The sequence below is a fragment of the Ranitomeya imitator genome, chromosome 3 (genome assembly GCF_032444005.1).
Source record: "Ranitomeya imitator isolate aRanImi1 chromosome 3, aRanImi1.pri, whole genome shotgun sequence".
Classification (NCBI taxonomy): Eukaryota; Metazoa; Chordata; class Amphibia; order Anura; family Dendrobatidae; genus Ranitomeya; species Ranitomeya imitator.
Window position 1 is genome coordinate 606,144,064 of NC_091284.1, and position 25,788 is coordinate 606,169,851.

At 41.6% G+C, this 25,788-nt stretch overlaps 1 long non-coding RNA gene across 2 annotated transcripts in view; it reads right to left on the minus strand.

Annotated features, from left to right (window-relative positions):
* The window catches only part of LOC138672231 (uncharacterized), a 394,653-nt gene that overhangs the window by 61,844 nt on the left and 307,021 nt on the right, over positions 1-25,788 (minus strand). The window contains exon 3 of one of the 2 annotated variants that reach the window (XR_011319657.1): positions 1,888-2,179. The exons of the other annotated variant lie outside the window; for it this stretch is intronic. This is a non-coding gene — a long non-coding RNA (uncharacterized lncRNA). Of the gene's footprint in view, positions 1-1,887; positions 2,180-25,788 lie in introns of those variants that run through there. 2 annotated transcript variants of the gene reach the window in all.

The following is a 25,788-nucleotide window of genomic DNA, read 5'->3' on the forward strand; positions in this document are numbered from 1 at the left end:
GCTGCCTCACCAACACCGGAGCTACCACCTCACCAACACTGGAGCTACCGCCTCACCAACACCGGAGCTACCGCCTCACCAACACCGGAGCTACCGCCTCACCAACACCGGAGCTACCGCCTCACCAACACCGGAGCTCCTGCAACCCTCAACCTACTGTCTCCTTCCCCATAATCCTGTAGAATGTAAGCCCGCAAGGGCAGGGTCCTCGCCCCTCTGTATCAGTCCGTCATTGTTAGTTTGTTTACTGTATGTGATATTTGTAACTTGTATGTAACCCCTTCTCATGTACAGCACCATGGAATCAATGGTGCTATATAAATAAATAATAATAATAATAATATAGTATATATCTGTGTCATCTCCTCCTGTATAGAGTATATATCTGTGTGTCATCTCCTCCTGTATTAGACCTCGTTCACACATTATTTGATCAGTATTTTTACCTCAGTAATTGTAAGCTAAATTGGCAGCCTGATAAATCCCCAGCCAACAGGAAGCCCTCCCCCCTGGCAGTATATATTAGCTCACACATACACATAATAGACAGGTCATGTGACTGACAGCTGCCGTATTTCCTATATGGTACATTTGTTGCTCTTGTACTTTGTCTGCTTATTAATCAGATTTTTATTTTTGAAGGATAATACCAGACGTGTGTGTTTTAGGGCGTGTTTCATGTGTCAAGTTGTGTGTGTTGTGTGTGGCAACATGCATGTAGCGACTTTTGTGAGATGAGTTTTATGTGTTTGGTGAATTGGAACGCGCGGGGTTAAAATTTCACCTCACAACATAGCCTATGATGCTCTCGGGGGTCTAGATGTGTGACTGCAAAATTTTGTGGCTGTAGCTGCGACGGTGCAGATGACACACACACACACACACACGCACACACACACGCACACACACACGCACACACACGCACACACACGCACACACACATTCAGCTTTATATATTAGATGGGGCATTGCAGTTCCATTAAAACCTCTCAAAAGATTGTGTAGAGTGCTGCACATTCTTGGATAATGAGAGGGCTATATTTTTTTGAGTGGGCAATTTTTCACAATTTCATAAGTTACACTTGAGCACTGCCCTTTTCAAGACAGGAGAAAAATTGATACTGATGAACCCTCTGTCCATTTTCCTGGTAGCTCTAAAATGCCTACAACTGATAGTCTGAAAGTAAGCCGCTCTGTATACCAGATCCCAGTGGTTGCTCAGGCCTTCATTCTTTAACACCTGTATGGGGATCTGGACTTAAATGGGGCCCTTGGACTGGGACCTTGGAATAAGCTGCTGTACGGTAGAGCAGGCTGGCAGGAGTGGTCAGGTAGCTTGATCAGTGCCAAGAGAGTATGAAAAGTATGCAAGAATAGTCACTAAAACAAGCTGAGGTAAAAAAAATAGGAAACAAACACACTATACTGGAGTTGAACTAAAGGTCTATAGCAGAGGAGCACAAGGCTATATCTGGCAGCTTCCAGCAACACACTGGAAGCTTAAGTAGGGTGTGGTGCTGTACAATTCTGGAGCAGGGAGCTCATTACTACAGCTGGACAACACACACACATACTGCTTGACTGGATGGCACTGCAGTTCCCAGTCACCCTACTCTTAGTGGCTGGAGAGAGCCCGTGCTATCCAGAGCTACTAGTTCCAACACCTCTTGTATCAACAGTGCCCCCAGCAGAATAAATACGGCGTACCTGGTAACAGAAGCAGATGTAATGTGAGCAGGTCCTGGTGGAGATGGGACATCATAATAGTTAATCTCCATCTATTAGCTGTGAAATAAAATTAGAAATTGAGTCTACAGGCAGAAAACTTGTAAAACATGCAGAATACAACTCATGTAATGGCCAGACATAATTTTATTACTCATGTATACATACATTACACCTTATTCTTAAAAGTTTCCTAAAAATGACAGTTACGCTTCTGATTTTCAATGTCTTAATGGATTTGCATGCATTTAAAATGCTTAAGGGCTTATAAGTATGATGTCAACTTCAGTTAAATCTTTGGCAAATTTTATACATGCAGATGGCATTAATTCTCTTCACCATCTCTTCCGTTGCTCTGCCTCCTTTTCCCTTCTTTTCTCTTCTTTCCTTTCTTCCCTTCTTTTCCCTTCCTCTGTATCTTCTGTTAATTTGCTCCTGGCTTCTGTGTAGAAAACTGATGAGAATGATAAGATAAGTTGGTATTTTTTGTCTTTAAATATGGATGTCTACAATAATAATGGTCCTGCTGCCAGACATCAATTCCCCAATCTCTGATGTTGGCAGACATCTATTTTTACTTCTCTCCCCCGTCCACCCAAATACATGCCTGCACACCCTGAGAACTCATTAGCGGACACCTCTAGCATTAGAAAAATTAGGTGTCTTTTCTGCTTTCTCTTTTTATTTTTAAAAGAATTACTGCCAGTTATACTGGTTGCACAGCCTTTTGGTATTGTGTGTTTACTTTATGGCACAACCAATAAATTAAGGTCAAGTAACAGCAAATTGTCATAGAGAGTTACAAAAAGAGTGTGGCCCCCAAAGACCAGGCAGTGACATGTATACTGTATAATGATAAAAAAAACCTGCATATAGTGCCTTATCTATATATCTGTGTATATTGTCTACACTGGTGCAATCTAATTAATATTGGCATCCAACAGTAAAATTGGGCCCAGCTCACACATTCAGCATTTTTGTCAGTATTTGTAAGCCAAAATCAGGAGTCAAACCTACAGAGAAATAATGGTTACTCACCTTGCCCTTCATCCTCCTCCTGCTGTGACTGGCTCTCTCTGTTCCTCCTACACCTCTGATGTCGCTCCTTAAGACCATATAGAGAAGTCCAGGAGACTTTCTGCAACTTGAATATTCAGGTTGTAAAAATTATTGCTGCTGCTACCTCACTGAGATCCACCATTTGCTACAGAAATGCCTCTAAGTTCTGCCACAATCACTGGGCTCTGCTACAACCACTGGACTCTTCTTCATTCACAAAGTTAGTCTTCCCAAAGACCAAGCTCTGCTTCAATCACTGGGCTCTGCTACAACTGCTAGAGTCTGCTAACAAAGCCAACTTTGCTGCCAAATGCTGGACTCTCCTATATTCACTAAGCAAGTCTCTTGGCAAATACTGCTCTGCTACAACTGCTGAACTCTGCTACATTCACTAAGTCTGCGGTCAATCTCAGCCCGACTATAATCTAGTATTGCGCTACATTCACAAAGTGAGCCTCCTTATCAGACCACATTCAATTTTTGATATCAGTATTTGTAAGACAAAAGCATTAATGGATGAAAAATACAGAAGTGGTGCATATGTTTCTATTATACTTTTCCTCTGATTGTTCCACTCCTGATTTTGACTTACAAATACCGATGTAAAATACTGACCAAATACTGAACGTGTAAATGGGGCCTTAATCTGTGATACTGGAGAATAGCGGACATGTCTTCATGAGTTTTACCTTGACACACGGTCTGTGAAAAAACATAGGCATGTGAATAGCACCATAGATTATAATGAGTATATGTTGCAACAATGGAAAAAATGGATACCACACATACGTGCAATGCATCATTGCAGAATAATAATATACTAGGGGACATAAATTATCAGCTCAAAATCTGGTTATATACAGATTTATTGGTGGGATGCTTGGATAATGTACTTTATTTATGACACACACTCATTTTTGCCTGTGTTTTGGAGCCTCTGCTGATTTTGACAATACTGATGCAAAATTTTGATCAAAATACTGACGCATTAAAAAGACCTTAAAAGGGTTGACCAGGATTAGAAAAAAATATGGTTGCTATAGTCTAAAATCAGCACTACCAAAGTCTGCAGATTGTGGATGGTATTACAGCTTGGCTTTATTCAAATAAATAGGTCTAAGCTGCCATATCACTCTTGGAAAATCATTTTAGGCTATTATTATTGACCCCATTCATGACCTATGATGTATAGGTACTTTATAGGTCACCTTCCCATCTTTGCTGCGGGCTCCGGTGCTGTGCCTGCGTGTTATCCGGAACATGACAGCTGATTTCATAAGCTGTCATGTTCCCCTAACAGCCATAGGTGGAATAACAATCCACCCATTGCCGTTAACATATTAAATGCCGCTGTCAATCTCTGATACCGGCATTTAACCTGCCTGCGCCAGAAGTGCGTCACGAGCTCCACCCATCGGTGCTCCTATCACGTGATCGCAGGATCCCTATGGGTTGGCATGACAATCCTGGGTTTGCAGGAGACGCCTGTAGTTGTCATTGCCGCTCTGCTATGAGTGCCACCCAGTAGCCCGCGTTCATAGCAGATGAGCATTTTTGCTTCACCTACTAGGACTGCAGCCCTACTATGTGTAGCACAAGGGATCGGAAGATCGCAACTTTAAGTCTCCTAGAGTGACTATTGAAGAAAATAAAAAGTGTAACAAAAATGTTTTTAACCCCTTTCTGACATCAGGCATAATAGTGAGCACTCTGGTGCGGGCTCAGCGCGGGAGCACATCACAGCTGATCTATACAGCTGATATGTGCCCGCAACAGCTGAGGGTGGATTCGCGATCCACCCATGTCTGTTAACTAGTTAAATGCCGCTGTCTCAGATACAGCAGCAAAAATCTGGTGACATGTCCCTTCAATATGTGTGTGACTTTTACATGCCAAATTAACCACAATAATTGAATTGTTTTATGCAATGAGGATTACTAAATCAGTTCTATTTGAAAAGGGTGTGGATTTCCCACTGATATTCATAGGAGGCAGAATTCATGAAGATTTCATAGTAACATAGTAACATAGTTAGTAAGGCCGAAAAAAGACATTTGTCCATCCAGTTCAGCCTATATTCCATCATAATAAATCCCCAGATCTACGTCCTTCTACAGAACCTAATAATTGTATGATACAATATTGTTCTGCTCCAGGAAGACATCCAGGCCTCTCTTGAACCCCTCGACTGAGTTTGCCATCACCACCTCCTCAGGCAAGCAATTCCAGATTCTCACTGCCCTAACAGTAAAGAATCCTCTTCTATGTTGGTGGAAAAACCTTCTCTCCTCCAGACGCAAAGAATGCCCCCTTGTGCCCGTCACCTTCCTTGGTATAAACAGATCCTCAGCGAGATATTTGTATTGTCCCATTATATACTTATACATGGTTATTAGATCGCCCCTCAGTCGTCTTTTTTCTAGACTAAATAATCCTAATTTCGCTAATCTATCTGGGTATTGCAGTTCTCCCATCCCCTTTATTAATTTTGTTGCCCTCCTTTGTACTCTCTCTAGTTCCATTATATCCTTCCTGAGCACCGGTGCCCAAAACTGGACACAGTACTCCATGTGCGGTCTAACTAGTGATTTGTACAGAGGCAGTATAATGCTCTCATCATGTGTATCCAGACCTCTTTTAATGCACCCCATGATCCTGTTTGCCTTGGCAGCTGCTGCCTGGCACTGGCTGCTCCACGTAAGTTTATCATTAACTAGGATCCCCAAGTCCTTCTCCCTGTCAGATTTACCCAGTGGTTTCCCATTCAGTGTGTAATGGTGATATTGATTCCTTCTTCCCATGTGTATAACCTTACATTTATCATTGTTAAACCTCATCTGCCACCTTTCAGCCCAAGTTTCCAACTTATCCAGATCCATCTGTAGCAGAATACTATCTTCTCTTGTATTAACTGCTTTACATAGTTTTGTATCATCTGCAAATATCGATATTTTACAGTGTAAACCTTCTACCAGATCATTAATGAATATGTTGAAGAGAACAGGTCCCAATACTGACCCCTGTGGTACCCCACTGGTCACAGCGACCCAGTTAGAGACTATACTATTTATAACCACCCTCTGCTTTCTATCACTAAGCCAGTTACTAACCCATTTACACACATTTTCCCCCAGACCAAGCATTCTCATTTTGTGTACCAACCTCTTGTGCGGCACGGTATCAAACGCTTTGGAAAAATCGAGATATACCATGTCCAATGACTCACCGTGGTCCAGCCTATAGCTTACCTCTTCATAAAAACTGATTAGATTGGTTTGACAGGAGCGATTTCTCATAAACCCATGCTGATATGGAGTTAAACAGTTATTCTCATTGAGATAATCCAGAATAACATCCCTCAGAAACCCTTCAAATATTTTACCAACAATAGAGGTTAGACTTACTGGCCTATAATTTCCAGGTTCACTTTTAGAGCCCTTTTTGAATATTGGCACCACATTTGCTATGCGCCAGTCCTGCGGAACAGATCCTGTCGCTATAGAGTCCCTAAAAATAAGAAATAATGGTTTATCTATTACATTACTTAGTTCCCTTAGTACTCGTGGGTGTATGCCATCCGGACCCGGAGATTTATCTATTTTAATCTTATTTAGCCGATTTCGCACCTCTTCTTGGGTTAGATTGGTGACCCTTAATATAGGGTTTTCATTGTTTCTTGGGATTTCACCTAGCATTTCATTTTCCACCGTGAATACCATGGAGAAGAAGGTGTTTAATATGTTAGCTTTTTCCTCGTCATCTACAACCATTCTTTCCTCACTATTTTTTAAAGGGCCTACATTTTCAGTTTTTATTCTTTTACTATTGATATAGTTGAAGAACAGTTTGGGATTAGTTTTACTCTCCTTAGCAATGTGCTTCTCTGTTTCCTTTTTGGCAGCTTTAATTAGTTTTTTAGATAAAGTATTTTTCTCCCTATAGTTTTTTAGAGCTTCAATGGTGCCATCCTGCTTTAGTAGTGCAAATGCTTTCTTTTTACTGTTAATTGCCTGTCTTACTTCTTTGTTTAGCCACATTGGGTTTTTCCTATTTCTAGTCCTTTTATTCCCACAAGGTATAAACCGCTTACACTGCCTATTTAGGATGCTCTTAAACATTTCCCATTTATTATCTGTATTCTTATTTCTGAGGATACTGTCCCAGTCTACCAGATTAACCCCTTTCTGCCATTAGACGTACTATTGCGTCCATGTGGGGTGGGCTTTACTTCCCAAGGACGCAATAGTACGTCATATGCGATCGGCAGCGCTCACGGGGGGAGCGCCGCCGATCGCGGCCGGGTGTCAGCTGCCTATCGCAGCTGACATCCGACACTATGTGCCAGGAGCGGTCAAAGACCGCCCCCGGCACATTAACCCCCAGCACACCGCGATCAAAGATGATCGCGATGTGCCGGCGGTGCAGGGAAGCACCGCGCAGGGAGGGGGCTCCCTGCGGGCTTCCCTGAGCCCCCCGCAGCAACTCAATGTGATCGCGTTGCTGCGAGGGTCTTACCTCCCTCCCTCCCTGCTCCAGGCCCGGATCCAAGATGGCCGCGGATCCGGGTCCTGCAGGGAGGGAGGTGGCTTCACAGAGCCTGCTCAGAGCAGGCACTGTGAAGCAGCCTGCACTCCTATCAGATCGGTGATCTGACAGAGTGCTGTGCAAACTGTCAGATCACCGATCTGTGATGTCCCCCCTGGGACAAAGTAAAAAAGTAAAAAAAAAATTTTTCAAATGTGTAAAAAAAAATTAAAAAAAATATTCCAAAATAATGAAAAAAAAAAAATAATATTATTCCCATAAATATATTTCTTTATCTAAATAAAAAAAAAAACAATAAAAGTACACATATTTAGTATCGCCGCGTCCGTAACGGCCCGACCTATAAAACTGGCCCACTAGTTAACCCCTTCAGTAAACACTGTAAGAAAAAAAAAAAAAAAACGAGGCAAAAAACAACGTTTTATTATCATACCGCCGAACAAAAAGTGGAATAACACGCGATCAAAAAGATGGATATAAATAACCATGGTACTGCTGAAAGCGTCATGTTGTCCCGCAAAAAACGAGCCGCCATACAGCATCATCAGCAAAAACATAAAAAAGTAATAGTCCTGAGAATAAAGCGATGCAAAAATAATTATTTTTTCCGTAAAATAGTTTTTATCGTATAAAAGCGCCAAAACATAAAAAAAGATATAAATGAGGTGTCGCTGTAATCGTACTGACCCGAAGAATAAAAGTGCTTTATCAATTTTACCAAACGCGGAACGATATAAACGCCTCCCCCAAAAGAAATTCATGAATAGCTGTTTTTTGGTCATTCTTCCTCACAAAAATCGGAATAAAAAGCGATCAAAAAATGTCACGTGCCTGAAAATGTTACCAATAAAATCGTCAACTCGTCCCGCAAAAAACAAGGCCTCACATGACTCTGTGGACCAAAATATGGAAAAATTATAGCTCTCAAAATGTGGTAACGCAAAAAATATATTTTGCAATAAAAAGCGTCTTTCAGTGTGTGACGGCTGCCAATCATAAAAATCCGCTAAAAAACCCGCTATAAAAGTAAATCAAACCCCCCTTCATCACCCCCTTAGTTAGGGAAAAATTAAAAAAATGTATTTATATCCATTTTTCCGTTAGGGCTAGGGTTAGGGCTAGGGTTAGGGCTAGGGTTAGGGCTAGGGTTAGGGTTAGGGCTAGGGTTAGGGTTGGGGCTAGGGCTAGGGTTAGGGCTAGGGTTAGGTTTAGGGCTAGGGTTAGGGTTAGGGCTAGGGTTAGGGTTAGGGTTAGGGTTGGGGCTACAGTTAGGGTTGGGGCTACAGTTAGGGTTGGGGCTAAAGTTAGGGTTAGGGTTTAGATTACATTTACAGTTGGGAATAGGGTTGGGATTAGGGGTGTGTCAGGGTTAGGGGTGTGGTTAGGGTTACCGTTGGAATTAGGGTTAGGGGTGTGTTTGGATTAGGGCTTCAGTTATAATTGGAGGGTTTCCACTGTTTAGGCACATCAGGGGCTCTCCAAACACGACATGGCGTCCGATCTCAATTCCAGCCAATTCTGCGTTGAAAAAGTAAAACAGTGCTCCTTCCCTTCCGAGCTCTCCCGTGTGCCCAAACAGGGGTTTGCCCCAACATATGGGGTATCAGCGTACTCAGGACAAATAGGACAACAACTTTTGGGGTCCAATTTCTCCTGTTACCCTTGGGAAAAAACAAACTAGGGGCTAAAAAATAATTTTTGTGGGAAAAAAAAAGATTTTTTTTTTTCACGGCTCTGCGTTATAAACTGTAGTGAAACACTTGGGGGTTCAAAGTTCTCCCAACACATCTAGATGAGTTCCCTGGGGGGTCTAGTTTCCAATATGGGGTCACTTGTGGGGGGTTTCTACTGTTTAGGTACATTAGGGGCTCTGCAAACGCAATGTGACGCCTGCAGACTATTCCATCTAAGTCTGCATTCCAAATGGCACTCCTTCCCTTCCGAGCCCTCCCATGCGCCCAAACGGTGGTTCCCTCCACATATGGGGTATCAGCGTACTCAGGACAAATTGGACAACAACTTTTGGGGTCGAATTTCTCCTCTTACCCTCGGGAAAAAACAAAACTGGGGGCTAAAAAATAATTTTTGTGGGAAAAAATTTTTGTTTTATTTTTACGGCTCTACATTATAAACTTCTGTGAAGCCCTTGGTGGGTCAAAGCGCTCACCACACATCTAGATAAGTTCCTTAGGGGGTCTACTTTCCAAAATGGTGTCACTTATGGGGGGTTTCTACTGTTTAGGTACATTAGGGGCTCTGCAAACGCAATGTGACACCTGCAGACCATTCCATCTAAGTCTGCATTCCAAATGGAGCTCCTTCCCTTCCGAGCCCTCCCATGCGCCCAAACAGTGGTTTCCCCCCACTTATGGGGTATCAGCGCACTCACGACAAATTGGACAACAAATTTTGGGGTCCAATTTCTCCTGTTACCCTCGGGAAAATACAAAACTGGGGGCTAAAAAATAATTTTTGTGGGAAAAAATTGTTGTTATATTTTTACGGCTCTGCATTATAAACTTCTGTGAAGCCCTTGGTGGGTCAAAGCGCTCACCACACATCTAGATAAGTTCCTTAGGGGGTCTACTTTCCAAAATGGTGTCACTTGTGGGGGGTTTCAATGTTTAGGCACATCAGTGGCTCTCCAAACGCAACATGGCGTCCCATCTCAATTCCTGTCAATTTTGCATTGAAAAGTCAAACGGCGCTCCTTCCCTTCCGAGCTCTCCCATGTGCCCAAACAGTGGTTTACCCCCACATATGGGGTATCAGCGTACTCAGGACAAATTGTACAACAACTTTTGGGGTCCAATTTCTTCTCTTACCCTTGGGAAAATAAAAAATTGGGGGTGAAAAGATAATTTTTGTGAAAAAATATGATTTTTTATTTTTACGGTTCTGCATTATAAAGTTCTGTGAAGCACTTGGTGGGTCAAAGTGCTCACCACACCTCTAGATAAGTTCCTTAGGGGGTCTACTTTCCAAAATGTTGTCACTTGTGGGGGGTTTCAATGTTTAGGCACATCAGGGGCTCTCCAAACGCAACATGGTGTCCCATCTCGATTCCAGTCAATTTTGCATTGAAAAGTCAAATGGCGCTCCTTCGCTTCCGAGCTCTGTCATGCGCCCAAACAGTGGTTTACCCCCACATATGGGGTATCGGTGTACTCAGGACAAATTGTACAACAACTTTTGCGGTCCATTTTCTCCTGTTACCCTTGGTAAAATAAAACAAATTGGAGCTGAATTAAATTTTTTGTGAAAAAAAGTTAAATGTTCATTTTTATTTAAACATTCTAAAAATTCCTGTGAAGCACCAGAAGGGTTAATAAACTTCTTGAATATGGTTTTGAGCACCATGAGGGGTTCAGTTTTTAAAATGGTGTCACAGTTGGGTATTTTCTATCATATAGACCCCTCAAAATGACTTCAAATGAGATGTGGTCCCTAAAAAAAAATGGTGTTGTAAAAATGAGAAATTGCTTGTCAACTTTTAACCCTTATAACTCCCTAACAAAAAAAAATTTTGGTTCCAAAATTGTGCTGATGTAAAGTAAACATGTGGGAAATGTTACTTATTAAGTATTTTGTGGGACATATATCTGTGATTTAATTGCATAAAAATTCAAAGTTGGAAAATTGCGAAATTTTCATAATTTTCACCAAATTTCCATTTTTTTCACAAATAAACGCAAGTACTATCAAAGAATTTTTACCATTGTCATGAAGTACAATATGTCACGAGAAAACAATGTCAGAATCACTGGAATCCATTGAAGCGTTCCAGAGTTATAACCTCATAAAGGGACAGTGGTCAGAATTGTAAAAATTGGCCCGGTCATTAACGTGCAAACCACCCTTGGGGGTAAAGGGGTTAAGGGCATCTCTAAGCTGGTCAAACTTTGCCTTCCTAAAGTTCAGTGTTTTTGTGACTCCCTGACAAGTCCCCCTAGTGAAAGACAGGTGAAATTTCAGTGAGAGATACAAGCCAAAATCCACATGTACAAAAAAATTCTGTGAATATACCCAAAAACTAATTTGAGAAATGGAGGTGAGCATAACAAAAAATTTGCATACAAATATATTTTATGTGAGAACAATATCTACAACTTGTTTGGTATCTGAAATTATTTTTTTGCTGCTGATATTTCACAATGAAGATGTGTGCATGTGTGTGTACTTTATTTTGCCAATGATTGTATATTACACTTTTTGGACCATGTGAAGATACTAAGCCAGACACAGAGGAAAACAAGATATCAGACACCAGCTGACAGCTCCCGCATATAGGTTCTAAACTCTTTCCACATTTGAAGCCATTATGGTTTTCCAGTCCATACAACAATCCATAACATATTTCAGAGATAATGATACATCATCCTGCTGTTCAGTTTCATGGAAAAAATGTAAGTCTGTATTTGTAGCGTTTGTATATACAGTGGGGCAAAAAATTATTTAGTCAGTCAGCAATAGTGCAAGTTCCACCACTTAAAAAGATGAGAGGCGTCTGTAATTTACATCATAGGTAGACCTCAACTATGGGAGACAAACTGAGAAAAAAAAATCCAGAAAATCACATTGTCTGTTTTTTTAACAATTTATTTGCATATTATGGTGGAAAATAAGTATTTGCTCAGAAACAAACAATCAAGATTTCTGGCTCTCACAGACCTGTAACTTCTTCTTTAAGAGTCTCCTCTTTCCTCCACTCATTACCTGTAGTAATGGCACCTGTTTAAACTTGTTATCTGTATGAAAAGACACCTGTGCACACCCTCAAACAGTCTGACTCCAAACTCCACTATGGTGAAGACCAAAGAGCTGTCAAAGGACACCAGAAACAAAATTGTAGCCCTGCACCAGGCTGGGAAGACTGAATCTGCAATAGCCAAACAGCTTGGAGTGAAGAAATCAACAGTGGGAGCAATAATTAGAAAATGGAAGACATACAAGACCACTGATAATCTCCCTCGATCTGGGGCTCCACGCAAAATCCCACCTCGTGGGGTCAGAATGATCACAAGAACGGTGAGCAAAAATCGCAGAACCACGCGGGGGGACCTAGTGAATGAACTGCAGAGAGCTGGGACCAATGCAACAAGGCCTACCATAAGTAACACACTACGCCACCATGGACTCAGATCCTGCAGTGCCAGACGTGTCCCACTGCTTAAGCCAGTACATGTCCGGGCCCGTCTGAAGTTTGCTAGAGAGCATTTAGATGATCTAGAGGAGTTTTGGGAGAATGTCCTATGGTCTGATGAAACCAAACTGGAACTGTTTGGTAGAAACACAACTTGTCGTGTTTGGAGGAAAAAGAATACTGAGTTGCATCCATCAAACACCATACCTACTGTAAAGCATGGTGGTGGAAACATCATGCTTTGGGGCTGTTTCTCTGCAAAGGGGCCAGGACGACTGATCCGGGTACATGAAAGAATGAATGGGGCCATGTATCGTGAGATTTTGAGTGCAAACCTCCTTCCATCAGCAAGGGCATTGAAGATGAAACGTGGCTGGGTCTTTCAACATGACAATGATCCAAAGCACACCGCCAGGGCAACGAAGGAGTGGCTTCGTAAGAAGCATTTCAAGGTCCTGGAGTGGCCTAGCCAGTCTCCAGATCTCAACCCTATAGAAAACCTTTGGAGGGAGTTGAAAGTCCGTGTTGCCAAGCGAAAAGCCAAAAACATCACTGCTCTAGAGGAGAACTGCATGGAGGAATGGGCCAACATACCAACAACAGTGTGTGGCAACCTTGTGAAGACTTACAGAAAACGTTTGACCTCTGTCATTGCCAACAAAGGATATATTACAAAGTATTGAGATGAAATTTTGATTCTGACCAAATACTTATTTTCCACCATAATATGCAAATAAATTGTTAAAAAAACAGACAATGTGATTTTCTGGATTTTTTTTTCTCAGTTTGTCTCCCATAGTTGAGGTCTACCTATGATGTAAATTACAGACGCCTCTCATCTTTTTAAGTGGTGGAACTTGCACTATTGCTGACTGACTAAATACTTTTTTGCCCCACTGTATGTAAGAAGTTTCATACAGGTGAGAAAATGTATTTTGCACACACACATATATATATACTGTATATACTCCTTAACATTGAACTTGTAACAGTAAGATGGAAAAAAGTTGTGGAATTATGGAAATTACATGACCAATAGGCATATTAATGTTATGGAAATTATGAAAAATTTATGAAAATTTTCAAAACATCTCTTTTAGAGATGAGCGAAAAGTGAAATATTTGAATTCGGGAAAATCGGTACAAAATTTTTCTAATATCTGTGTATTCCCACTGAATAACGAATCCAATGCAAGTCAATGGAAAGCTGAATATTTTTCTGCTGGACCCAACAAACAGGTCTGGGGGCATGGGAAAAAGCTGAAATGGATGGGAAAGAGGTAAAACTAAATGGGAACATCATGGAGAAGATTCCTGCATGCCTTTCTGACTCACATATGGTATCTGGGAATAATGTTGTCAGACTATTGCGCCAGTTTTAGGGATTTATAAAAAGACCACCAAACCAAACCTAATTTTTTTTAAAGGGAAAATGCTAAGAAACTTTTTTTCCTTCATAATTACATGTATATAACGCAAAGTTAAAAAAATTATACCTTCCCTTTAGCATATGTTCACACAGAGCGTTTTGGCTTTAGTTTTTCCTTTAACATTTGTGAGGGCTCTCACTCCTACATTTGGGAGGTCCCTCTCTCATTCAATTGTTAGAAAAATAGTGGAATACATATTCCCATCACTGTACAATGACATTTCAAACATGCCCATTTGCATTTTGGGCTTCGCCTACCACCACCACCATGCCCACCATCATCATATCCACCACCATGTCATTATGCGGCCCTCGATTGACATTTTCAGAGGGCTATTGGGTGCCGTGAAACAGTTTGTGAAAGGCCTTCACATGGCCCTTTATCATACATTTTGGGGAGCTTTCACTCCTACATTTGGAAGGTCTCTCACTCATTCCAAATTGTTAGCTAGATAGTGGAATACATATTCCCATCACTTTACAATGCCAGCTAAAACATGCATTTTGGGCTTCGCCGACCACCACCACCATTATGTGGCCCTCGCTTGACATTTTCAGAGGGCCAGCAGGTGCTGTGAAACCTGAGTTTGGGAAAGGCAATCAGGTGGCCCTCTATCATATTTCGGAGAGCTCTCACTCCTATATTTGGGAGGTCACTCCCTCATTACAAATTGTTAGCCAGATAGCGGAATACATATTCCCCATCACTTTACAATGCCAGGTAAAACATGCCCATTTGAATTTTGGTCTTCGCCCGCCACCACCACCATTATGCTGCCCTCGCTTGATATTTTCAGAGGGCCAGCAGGTGCCGTGAAACCTGAGTTTTGTGAGCTCTACAGTTTATTTTGGCCACCGGATCCCAATGGAGCCACTGTCATAGTGGGTGATGCCGCTGTAAGGTGCATATAATACAGGAGTTGGGGGAGCTGTATGATCAATGTCAGTAAATTGGATTCTACCAGACACCAAAAGCATTAGAATTAAATTCTTGTATGCAAGTGAGGCCCTCTATTGTGCACAGTCTTTCAAGGCCATACAAGGCCAAGCCTCATTTTACTTGGAAGCAGCCTCAACGGAAAGACACAGGAGTGCCATTGACCAATTTTCACAAGCCTATGCACTTCTTCTGGAAACTACCCAACCAGGCAGAATGTAACTTTTGTATGATTTTGTGCAACAATGGAGTAATTACAGGATATGTCCCAGAGAGTGACGAGGTCTTTGGAGTGTATTACTCAGGTGACAGGCAGTGCTGCAGAGCTCAGGTAAAGGCCTTAGCATGGCAATGATCATGTTTCAAAATGTGTAAGGCTGTGGCCTGAATATGTCTGTGTAGCGTATTAACCCAGTCTCTTAGACGTGCTTAAAATGTACAGAAACTGGGCAATACCCCACCACCATTTTTTTAGGACCCACATTTTGAAAATTTAAGGGAAGCGACAGTTTAAAAAAGAGACACAAGTCTCATTTAGGAGTCTAGAAAAGCCAGCAATGGGCTTTGTCCAGCACCAGACAATGTAAAGTGCTAATGAATATGTATGCCCTATCCAACTAACAGTTTGGGAATAGACATGTATGCTAACAAGGGACAACTGAACACTCAGCTGGGACAAAGAACTTGACATGGTTGCTGACTGTTTTGTTTGTGCAACTGCAGGTTGTGGGCAAGAGACATCAGCGCCTGCTTCCTGGATAGCAGATTGGGAAGGACATAACACAGGGGAAGAGCCAGTGGTTTCACCCTCAGAAACAGATTTTGTACCCAGGCATTCTAACCATCTACTGGGGTGCTACATATATGAACAGTATATGACGTATGCTAACAGAGGTAATATTTTGAATTTATCTTTATAAAGGGATGTGTGGTTAAGATATATAGAGCATGTTTCAATACTCATATTATTCTCTGTAAGGCTGAAACCTGAAGAAGTGTGTGGAGCACATTAATGCATTGATGTTCCACAATGTCCAAGTGCAGATCCGAAAATCAACATCAGGCTTCCAGATACATGCATAAAGAGACCGTGAGAAAGGCAACACAATTAAAAAAATTATAATTATATAATATATAGAGACTGAGAGTAGAAATTTGACCAATGCTCAAATTACAAAGGTCTCCATAATTTACCCCGAGGGGTCTGTATCAAACACGCTGAAAGAGACCATGATTGGAACCTCACAATACACTTTACAGTTATTGCAATAGGTAGAGAAAAAGAGTACAAGTTTCACCATTGCACAATGTGCAAAGTTTTCCAAAATTACCCAAGGAGTCTGCATCATACGTGCTGAAAGAGACCGTGATGGGGACCTCACAATATATTTTGCAGTTATTACAATAGGTAGAGATAGGGAGTACAACTTTCACCATTGCACAATGTGCAGAGTTTTCCAAAAATTCCCCAACGGGTCTGTATCATACATGCTGAAAGAGACTGTGATGGGGACCTCACAATACATTTTGCAGTTGTAGCTTGCAATAGGTAGAAATAGGGCGTACAAGTTTCACTATTGCACAATGTGCAACGTTTTCCAAAAGTTACCTAAGGGCCCTGTATCATACATGCTGATAGAGACAGTGATGGGGACCTCACAAAACATTTTGCAGTTACTACAATAGGTAGAGATAAAGATTACAAGTTTCACCATTACACAACGTATAAAAGGTTTTCAAAAATTAAAAAACAGTGCCAACGTGGGTTATACATAGAGGATGTGATTTCATTAATAAAATGGGATTGGATGGTAAGGCATGGACGTTAAGACAACTTCCAAAAAAAAAACCATTTAGGCTGCATTCACGTTACGTTGCTGTCATGCGTAGGGCTTACAATGTCGGAGGAAGTCCAGCTCTTGTTCAATTTTAGAAGAGTCAGTCTGTCTGCATTTTCCATTGACAGGCGTGTATGCCTATTCATTATGATTGCACCGGTCGAACTAAAAACCAGCTCAGACAAAACAGTTGCGGCAGGGCATGGCAGCAACTCCAAGGCGTACAAGGAGAGGTCGGGCTAAGTGTGCAGCTTGGACAACCATTAGTTAAAGGGCACTGAAGGATCAGGAAGGATGCTTTTATGGTCACTTAAGTAGTCCTTCACTATCTTGGTCACTATGTAGTTACAAAGATAGGTAGTTACACCCACAGACAGCCCTTGCTGATGTGACAGTTTCATGAAAATGGCTCAGAAGGTGGACTCCCCCCCCCCCCCCCCCCCCCGAGTTGCACTTGGTGGGCCTGGTCCTCCCCTATAATCCTTGTGAGTGAAAAGAGTCAGTATCTCTGCAGCAACTTTGTCTGGGGTAATCTTTTCAGAAAGTCTTTCACAACGACCCTCTGGCATGCATGCAGTGAAAATGGCACGTCTGCCTCCGACATGAGAGAAGGCAATTTCTCCTTGTAGTGTGGGTCAAGAAAGGTACACAGCCAGTATTTCATGTTGAACAAAATGTGTTTCATGCAAGGGTCATGGGAAAGGCATCTGGACATGAACTGTGTCAAACCTTGGCAAATAGGTCCAGCAAGTCAGGGTATGCTTTTAAAAACTGCTGTACAACCATATTCAACACATGGGCCATGCATGGGACGTGTACCAGTTTGCTGAGCTTTAAAGCCACCATAAAGTTATGCCCATTATCGCACACAACCAGACTTGGTTGGAGGTTCAGCAGGGAGAGCCACTGATCAGTCTGGTATTTTATCCTTTTCAACAGCTCTGCTGCATTGTGAGCTTTAGCGCCTAAGCAGATGAGCTTCAGAAGAGCATGTTGCCGCTTCACAAAGGCAGTGCTGCAGACCTCCCAGCTGGGGAGTGATAGGAAGGCTAGTTTTGCTGAGGATGAGGAGGAGAGACAGGAACTGAAATGCAAGGAGACTGAAACACTGATCGAAGTTGGGCCTGCTAATCTTGGTCTGGGTAGGAGGTTTAATGTCCCACCTTCTGACTCTGTTTCTGAGTCCACGAGGTTCACCCAGTGTGCTTTCAGGGAAATGTAGTATCCTTGTCCACAAAAATTTGTCCACGTGTCTGTGGGTAGGTGGACCTTCCCTGTGACTGCTTTGGCCAAAGCATGGCTGATATTGTATAACACGTGCTTATGCAAGGTGTGGATGGCACATTGGGAAAAATAGCGGCGGCTGAAAATCGATTACCATGGGGCTGCCACCACCAATAGGTTGCGGAAAGACTCAGTTCCACAAGCCAAAAAGGCAACATTTCAAGGGCTAGCAATCTGGCAATGAGTGTATTTAGCGTTTGGGCCTTTGGGTAGGCTGATATTTCTGCTTCCTGTAAAATGCCTGGGGCAGGGTCAACTGAATGCTGCTCTGGGACAACAAACTGGACATGGTTGCAGACTGTTGTGTCTGTGCAACCGCAGGTTGTGGGCAGGAGGCACATACCGATATTGTACCCAGGGATTCCACCCACCTACTGGGGTGCTTGGCTGCCATTTGCTTTTGCATGCTGCTGGTGCTCAGGTTGGCAGTGTTCTTGCCTCTTAGCTTGGTTTGGGAGATGCTGCAAATTACAGTTGTTTCACCTGAAGGACTTTCAGAGGAAAACTGCCTACAGAGGAACAATGCACCCTTGGCCTGTTATCTAGCCGAGTGAGGGTGCTCTGTGGAACAGTTGACCGAGATCTCCCTCTGGTCAAACTACTACCTCTTTTTGCCTCTTTTTGTGCTATGGATCCAATACTATCTGCACTGCTGTGCTCGTTAGGTGTGCCACCATGCCAGTTTGGATTAGTGGCCTCATCATCGACCACGTCATCTTCCATTCATCAATCTGATCCTCCTTCTGAGTTGCGATTTGAGGCTGACCTGATGGCAACTGTGCATCATGATTATCCTCCACCTCTTCAGACATGAATTGATCTTCCCCAACCTGGCTTTCTCCTGGCCCTGGGTGCTCAAATATTTGGGCACTACTGCACTCTACTCCCTCATGACCTTCTTTAATGGTGCACGTTGAGAGGCCTAAATAATTACAAGGGAACGTAAACAGTTCCTCGGAGTGGCTAGCATTCGTGTCATATGTCTCCTGGGACTCTTGATGGTGGTAGGAAGGAGGACAAGGTTGAGGATTCAGAGTCCCAGCCTCTTGGCTACTGAAACTGGACCATGTGGAAGACTTCATGGTGCTGCTTGCCAACACACTTGAGCCTTTGTCTGCCATCCAACCCATAACATTTTGCACTTCTCTGAGTTTGACAGTGATGTAGTGCACTGACCAAATTTTGACAGGAAGCTAGAATGCGATACAGTCACCATCTGATATGTCACACAGCCTTGACTGGCACCACCATATTCAAATCCCTTAACTTCACCCTTTCTCATATTGAATGCGTTATGATAAAAAAAATGCCCTGGCTTTATTGTTCACAAGTGCCCTCACAAAGGTGTCATGTACAAATTCACTATATCTAGCAATGTGTGTTTTTTTCAGATATCAGCTTTATTACACAGAGCAACAGCAGAGTCATGAAAATTACAGGTATATAGTCACATTTTGCATATCTTATCAGTCGCACAACTGCTAGATAAAGATACGCTATTTATTTAACCAATACAAAATTAGTATTTTTATATTGCTTTTCTGACACACGGTAATAGCAGACTAAGGAAAATTATTGCCACAGGTAAATTGTGACATTTGTGTATCTCTGCACGGTTTGCGCCAGTCGCACAACTGCTAGATAAAGATACGCTATTTATTTAACCAATAGAATATTAGATTTTTTATATCGCCTTTCTGACACATGGCAACAGCAGACTGAGAAAAATGATTGCCACTGGTAAATTGTGACTTTTGCGTATCTCTGCACGGTTTGCGCCAGTCGCACAACTGCTACATGAAAATACGCTATTTATTTAACCAATATAATTTTTTATATTGCTTTTATGAGATACAGCAGACTCAGGGAAATTAATGGTAAATAGTGACTTTTCAATAGCTCAGCAGGTTTTGCGCCAGTCGCACAATAGCTAGATAAATATTAGCTATTTCAGCAATAGGAGGCGAGGAATATTATTTAACAATTTGCTTTTAAAATGATGTTACTTTATGCTGGCATTGATGAATATTATTTATCTGTAATAGCCCGAATAGCGTACTATTCATGCGAGTAATGAATGTGCCAAATGTGTTTGCTCATCACTAATCTGTTTATTCAGTATCTAACATGTAGAAAATACATGCAAGTTTGGTATTGCCATAATTGTGCTCTTTAAGAAAATTATATTGCCACCACATTTTTACCAAGCAATGCGAGCTGTAAAAACAATTTAAACAAAATGTCAGAATTGCGTTTCTTTGTAATTTCACAAGTCTTGTAATTTTTTCCCATGGTAAAATGGATGGTGTCATTCAAAAGTACAACTCATCCCACAAATACTAGTCATCATATGTCTATGTGGAGAGAAGAAGAAAAAAATCATGGCTCTTGAAATAAGGGAAGGAAAAAATGAAAACTTATAGGGTTAATGTTCTACTACTCTTAATGAGCTTGGACACACAAATCATCAAGATCCTCTACTTGCAGCTCCCTTTGCAAGTCCAGAGACCCTAATGGCCACATGGATAAACCACATAGGCTGTTCACAGTTACATGAGTGACATGTGATGTGGCATTGCTACTGTATGTTGAGAAAAGGGGCAGAGGACAGTTTGGAGAAATAGCTGTACCACTGGTTCCATAACTAATCCTGTTTGCACTGCAAGTGAAATTGGATATCACATATCAAGACTCAGACATTAATGTCTACACAAATTATTAGAAAGCATTGGCACAATCTTGGACAATGAGCCAGATGACGAGCTACAGGCCTCTTGCCACAGCTCTCAAAGGCTATCATAGTGGAGAGCAAGATGACAATACAGGCTAGTATGAAGGTCTGTCTCTTCTGCGATGAATCCCGCTTTTATCTTCTTTGCAATGATAGCTGGAGATTGGTTTGGGAAACTCCTGGGCAACTCCATGAAAAGGCCTTGAAGAAAGAATATCACAATAGTTTTAGGCGATGTGCACATGTTGAGTAAAGTTTCTACACCATTTCTGCATCTCTTGGCTGGAAAAACTCAGCTGCAAAAATGTGCCTGTTTGCCTTATTTTTGTTGTGTTTTGCCTTGCTTTTGGTGCGTTTTTGCCTCGATTTTGGTACTTTTTTGCCCTGCGTTATTGACTGATTTCAGTGAAGTCAATGGTAAAGCACTCAGGGCAAAAATTGAACAGAGAGTTGACATGCTGCAGATTATTTTCTGCACCAAATCAGCAAGTCAAAAATACTCAGCGTTTGCAAGACATTTAGGTTTCTCATTCACTTTGCTGGCATCGGGTTTTGCTTCAGAAATTGTCAGAAATTTACGCAGAAAAAATGCAACAAAAACACAACAAATTTGCAATTTAAGCCTAGGATTATGTTATAGAATGGCATAACAGGGATTTACATTGCCCTGGTTGTGCATTTCAACCACCCTCTTGTCTTACAATTCTGTTCCTGACATGACTTCTTAGTTTTGACTCTGCTTGTCGACCCTTCCTCCCTGTTGTCACTCCTCTGAACAGCAGACCTCCCCATGAAGCAACTCGCTGGACCCCATTGCAAGACCAGATCCCTGGAGTCTGCCAGTGTAAGTTGTGCCAAGTCTGTCCGAGGTAGTCTTTTTGAGCTGTGGCCTCTGACAGACGTGATGCTAAGGAATGATGTATTAAATCTGATGATATATTGACTTTTTTTCATCAAATTGACTATGCATCTCACAAAAAAAGATGAAAAAAGCATAATTATCATCTTAGCTCAATAACATGACATGAACAAAGCCTTTTAGTTACATAGGCACATTTTTCTAAATCTCATGTATACCTAATGTGTACCCGCTGCACGGCCAGCTCTACCCTCACCTACTGTATCCTCACCCATCCCTTGTAGATTGTGAGCCCTCGCGGGCAGGGTCCTCTCTCCTCCTGTACCAGTTGTGACTTGTATTTTTCAAGATTATTGTACTTGTTTTATTATGTATACCCCCCCTCACATGTAAAGCGCCATGGAATAAATGGCGCTATAATAATAAATAATAATAATAATACCTGGTGCTCATATACAATGTAATAAACTTTACTAAAAGATGTAATCGCTATAGCTTTGCCCTTTAACTGTGTAATTTATCCTGTGTACCAGAGACGGTAAAAGAATATTTTTGCACTGTTGCTGTTTCTTGACTCATCAAAGAAAGGGAAGTAGCAAAGGCACTTTCTTAAGCGTTTGATGTTTTGTAGGTCAACATAACTAAAGCAGGTGCTGATGATCATTTGGAGGTTAAGAAACTGCCAAAGCCGGTATTTTCTCTTGCAAAAGTCCTAACAACACAACGCCGTGTAATTATGAGCATCTGTAGAAAAGAAACGTATTGCCGAACCATAGAATTGTAGAATTGACACTAAAGAATATGCAGCAATATGTAAAAGACTATGGAAACATAACAAATGTCAGATTATATTCTTTTAAAAATTTCTCACTCTTGTTCGGTAAGTTAGTCTGTCAGAACATGTATCTGTACCAAACAAGACTTCCACAGAATCAAAAGGTTTGTTCCTTAGCAACTCTGTCAGCAAATTTAAAGTGCTGCATTTCACAGAAACACCGCAATTATTTACATTCCACATTTGTAAACATCACAACGATCTTATGTGTTTTTCCTGGCAATGGCATATAATTAACGAGAGGGCAGGAAATGCTTCAATACATATTTATGATTTAAAAGTCAAATGTATTACATACCAGCATTTGACTTTGCATACTGTACATTTCAGAAGAATTTAAGTAGCTTCCTAGAAACTGCTACAATATGAGATCCCAGCATCAAAAAGGCAAGTAGGAATTACAGAAATGTGCTACGCGTGGGACAATTGGGGCAGAATTTAAAAACATTTTTTTAATTGAGCCAGAATTCTGGCATCGTGTGTCACATTTATTAATTGCTTTGGACACGTTTTGTGCCGCGTTCAACAAGACTGTGGCTTCGTGTAAATAAGACATGGCTTAACATGTGCCACATTTTTTTACGTTTAAGGGGTGCAAGTTGTTTTTTCAGAGAGGAAGAGGACTTGAATGTTAGTACCACCTATTGGAAAAAGCAATACTTTAACAAGCTTGGCATGTATAACTTAGGATATATGTCAAACCAGAATCTCAGCTTGCAGGCCTGGTGTTGCAGGGTGTTGCTCTTTGTCAGCACAAAGCATGATAACTGATTTGTCTAGGTGAGAGACTTAGGGTACCGTCACACAGTGGCATTTTGATCGCTACGACGGCACGATCCGTGACGCTCCAGCATCGTAACAATATCGCTCCAGCGTCGTAGGCTGCTGTCACACTTTGCAATGTACGACGCTGGAGCGATTATTTCATGACGTATGTGCGATGTAGAAGCCGTTGGTTACTATGCGCACATCGTATACAATATCGTGCACACCTTTGTTACACCATGCGATCATGCCGCCACAGCGGGACACTAGACGACGAAAGAAAGTTTCAAATGATCTGCTACGACGTACGATTCTCAGCGGGGTCCCTGATCGCAGGAGCGTGTCAGACACAGCGAGATCGCTGGAACGTCATGGATATATCGCTGGAACGTCACAAATCGTGCCGTCGTAGCAATCAAAATGCCACTGTGTGACGGTACCCTTAAGACTGGGATTTAAGGGGTAACTTTTCTTCTTGTGTAAAGTGACATGCCTGGCATGCTGAAGTGAGGAGGCTTATAAGCCATGCATTGCTCCCCTGGGAAATAAAATATGCAAATTGACTCTTCAGAAAGAATGAGAACTTGAAATCTAGTGCTACCTATTGGAAGTAGCAATCCTAAAAGTTAATATTGACCCTTTAACGAGCTTTGCCATATGACTTAGGATAAAATCCAAACCAGAATCTCAATTTGCACATATGGTGTTTCAGGGTGTTGCACTAGAGTTCAAGTTCTCTCCCTCTCTGAAGAGGAAATTTGCATATTTAATTTCCTGCAAGTATTATAAGCCTCATCACACTGGCATCCCAGGCATATCACTCTCTACAAGTAGAAACATTACCGCTCATATGCAAGATTAAGGGGTGAAATTTATCTGTCTGTGATGTTCTCTGGATTCAAAAAGTTGCAAAATGTATTGGGTTTTTTTTCTACCAGTTCCAGCATTTTTCTTAAAAAGATGGTGGAGTTTTGATGGATGAGCACATCTGACCATCTCATGAAAATGTATTGTATTGTATGCCAGTAAACTGACTTTATAGCTGAATTCCATGGCAGATCATATCTAGCATACATTTCAATTTCTTTCACACAGACATTCCTAGGATGGTCTAGATATTATTTAGAGACATAAGTCCCTTTATACATTTTGTGCACTTTACGTCGATGGGCTAAGGGTAAAGATGAACAAGTAGAGGTGAGTGGATCTTTTGAAATTCGAATTCTCCGGCTTTGCTGAATTTTAAAAAAAAATTCAATTTACATGAATTTCAATACTGGAAAGCTTGCAATTCTCAGAAAGTACACTTAGGGGAGAGAGAAACCATATTGACTATAAAAGCTTACACTTTCTAGGAGAGAGTGAGGACTCTGTTGACCATAAGATCTTACACATAATAGAAGAGAGAGGTCCCCACTGACCATAAGAACTTACACTTTACTGAAGAGAGATAGAGCACCCCGAACATCAAAATAACTTACATTCTACAGGAGAGAGATAAAAAGTGAACCCCCGCTTATCATAAGAGCTTACACTCTGCAGGAAAGAGAGACTTACCCAATGACTCTGGTGATGGAAAATGACTCTGCTGTACAGACTTTGCTCCACTGGGAACCACTGATCTGTGATGGCCCAGGTACTGACCACCGCTATACAAGCTATGAAAATCTGCTTGGTGTCATTATTGGGAAGCCTGTGCAGCCATGAAAAAAGACATTGGCCCAATCTCTGATGCTTGAGAACTGTGGAAAATGGTTCTGGGAAAGTTTTACTCCTCTTTTTGCGGACCACAAATGGAATTTCAAGTATTAGAATTCACATGAAACCTCGAAATTCAGGAAATTTGACCAGGACTCAATTCCCCCATCCTCTCTAGCCCGTTAGAACTTTTCCCATGGTGCTCACGCTGACATCAGTGAGTTGGACTGAGTTCATGGTCTTTAGACTCCTAGGACCTTTCTGAATTTATACTGAGGTGAAAGGAGTTTACCGTGATGCACTGAGCTGGGCAAGCACGCGTAGCTAAGAGTCTCTGCTGGATGACATGAGTATAAGTGTTTTTGGTAAATGTAGGTTCATTAAAGGGAACCTGTCACCTGAATTTGGCAGGACCGGTTTTTGTCATATGGGCGGAGTTTTCAGGTGTTTGATTCACCCTTTCTTTACACGCTGGCTGCATGCTGGCCACAATATTGGATTGAAGTTCATTCTCTGTCCTCCGTAGTACACGCCTCCGCAAGGCAAGATTGGATGTAAATCGGATGCTAGGTGTTAAAAATCAGATTGAACTCGCATGAAAATTGCATGACACTTGCATAACACTCGTCCCACTTTTCTGGACTGAAATTGGACATTTTTTTCACGGTGATGGGTATGAGACCGTAACATCACTATCGCTTGTATCCCATGGCTTCTCCTTATTCCTACATTCAAATGGCCCACTAAGAATTCTGCCTCTGTTTCAGATACCTCCAGCAATGACAGATTTAAAATGGAAGGCATATGTGGACAGACATACAGTTGAAACCAGAAGTTTTCATACACTATATAAAAAGACACATATGCATGTTTTTCTCAATATCTGACATGAAATCAGAATAAACCTTTCCAGTTTTATTTCAATTAGGATTACCATAAT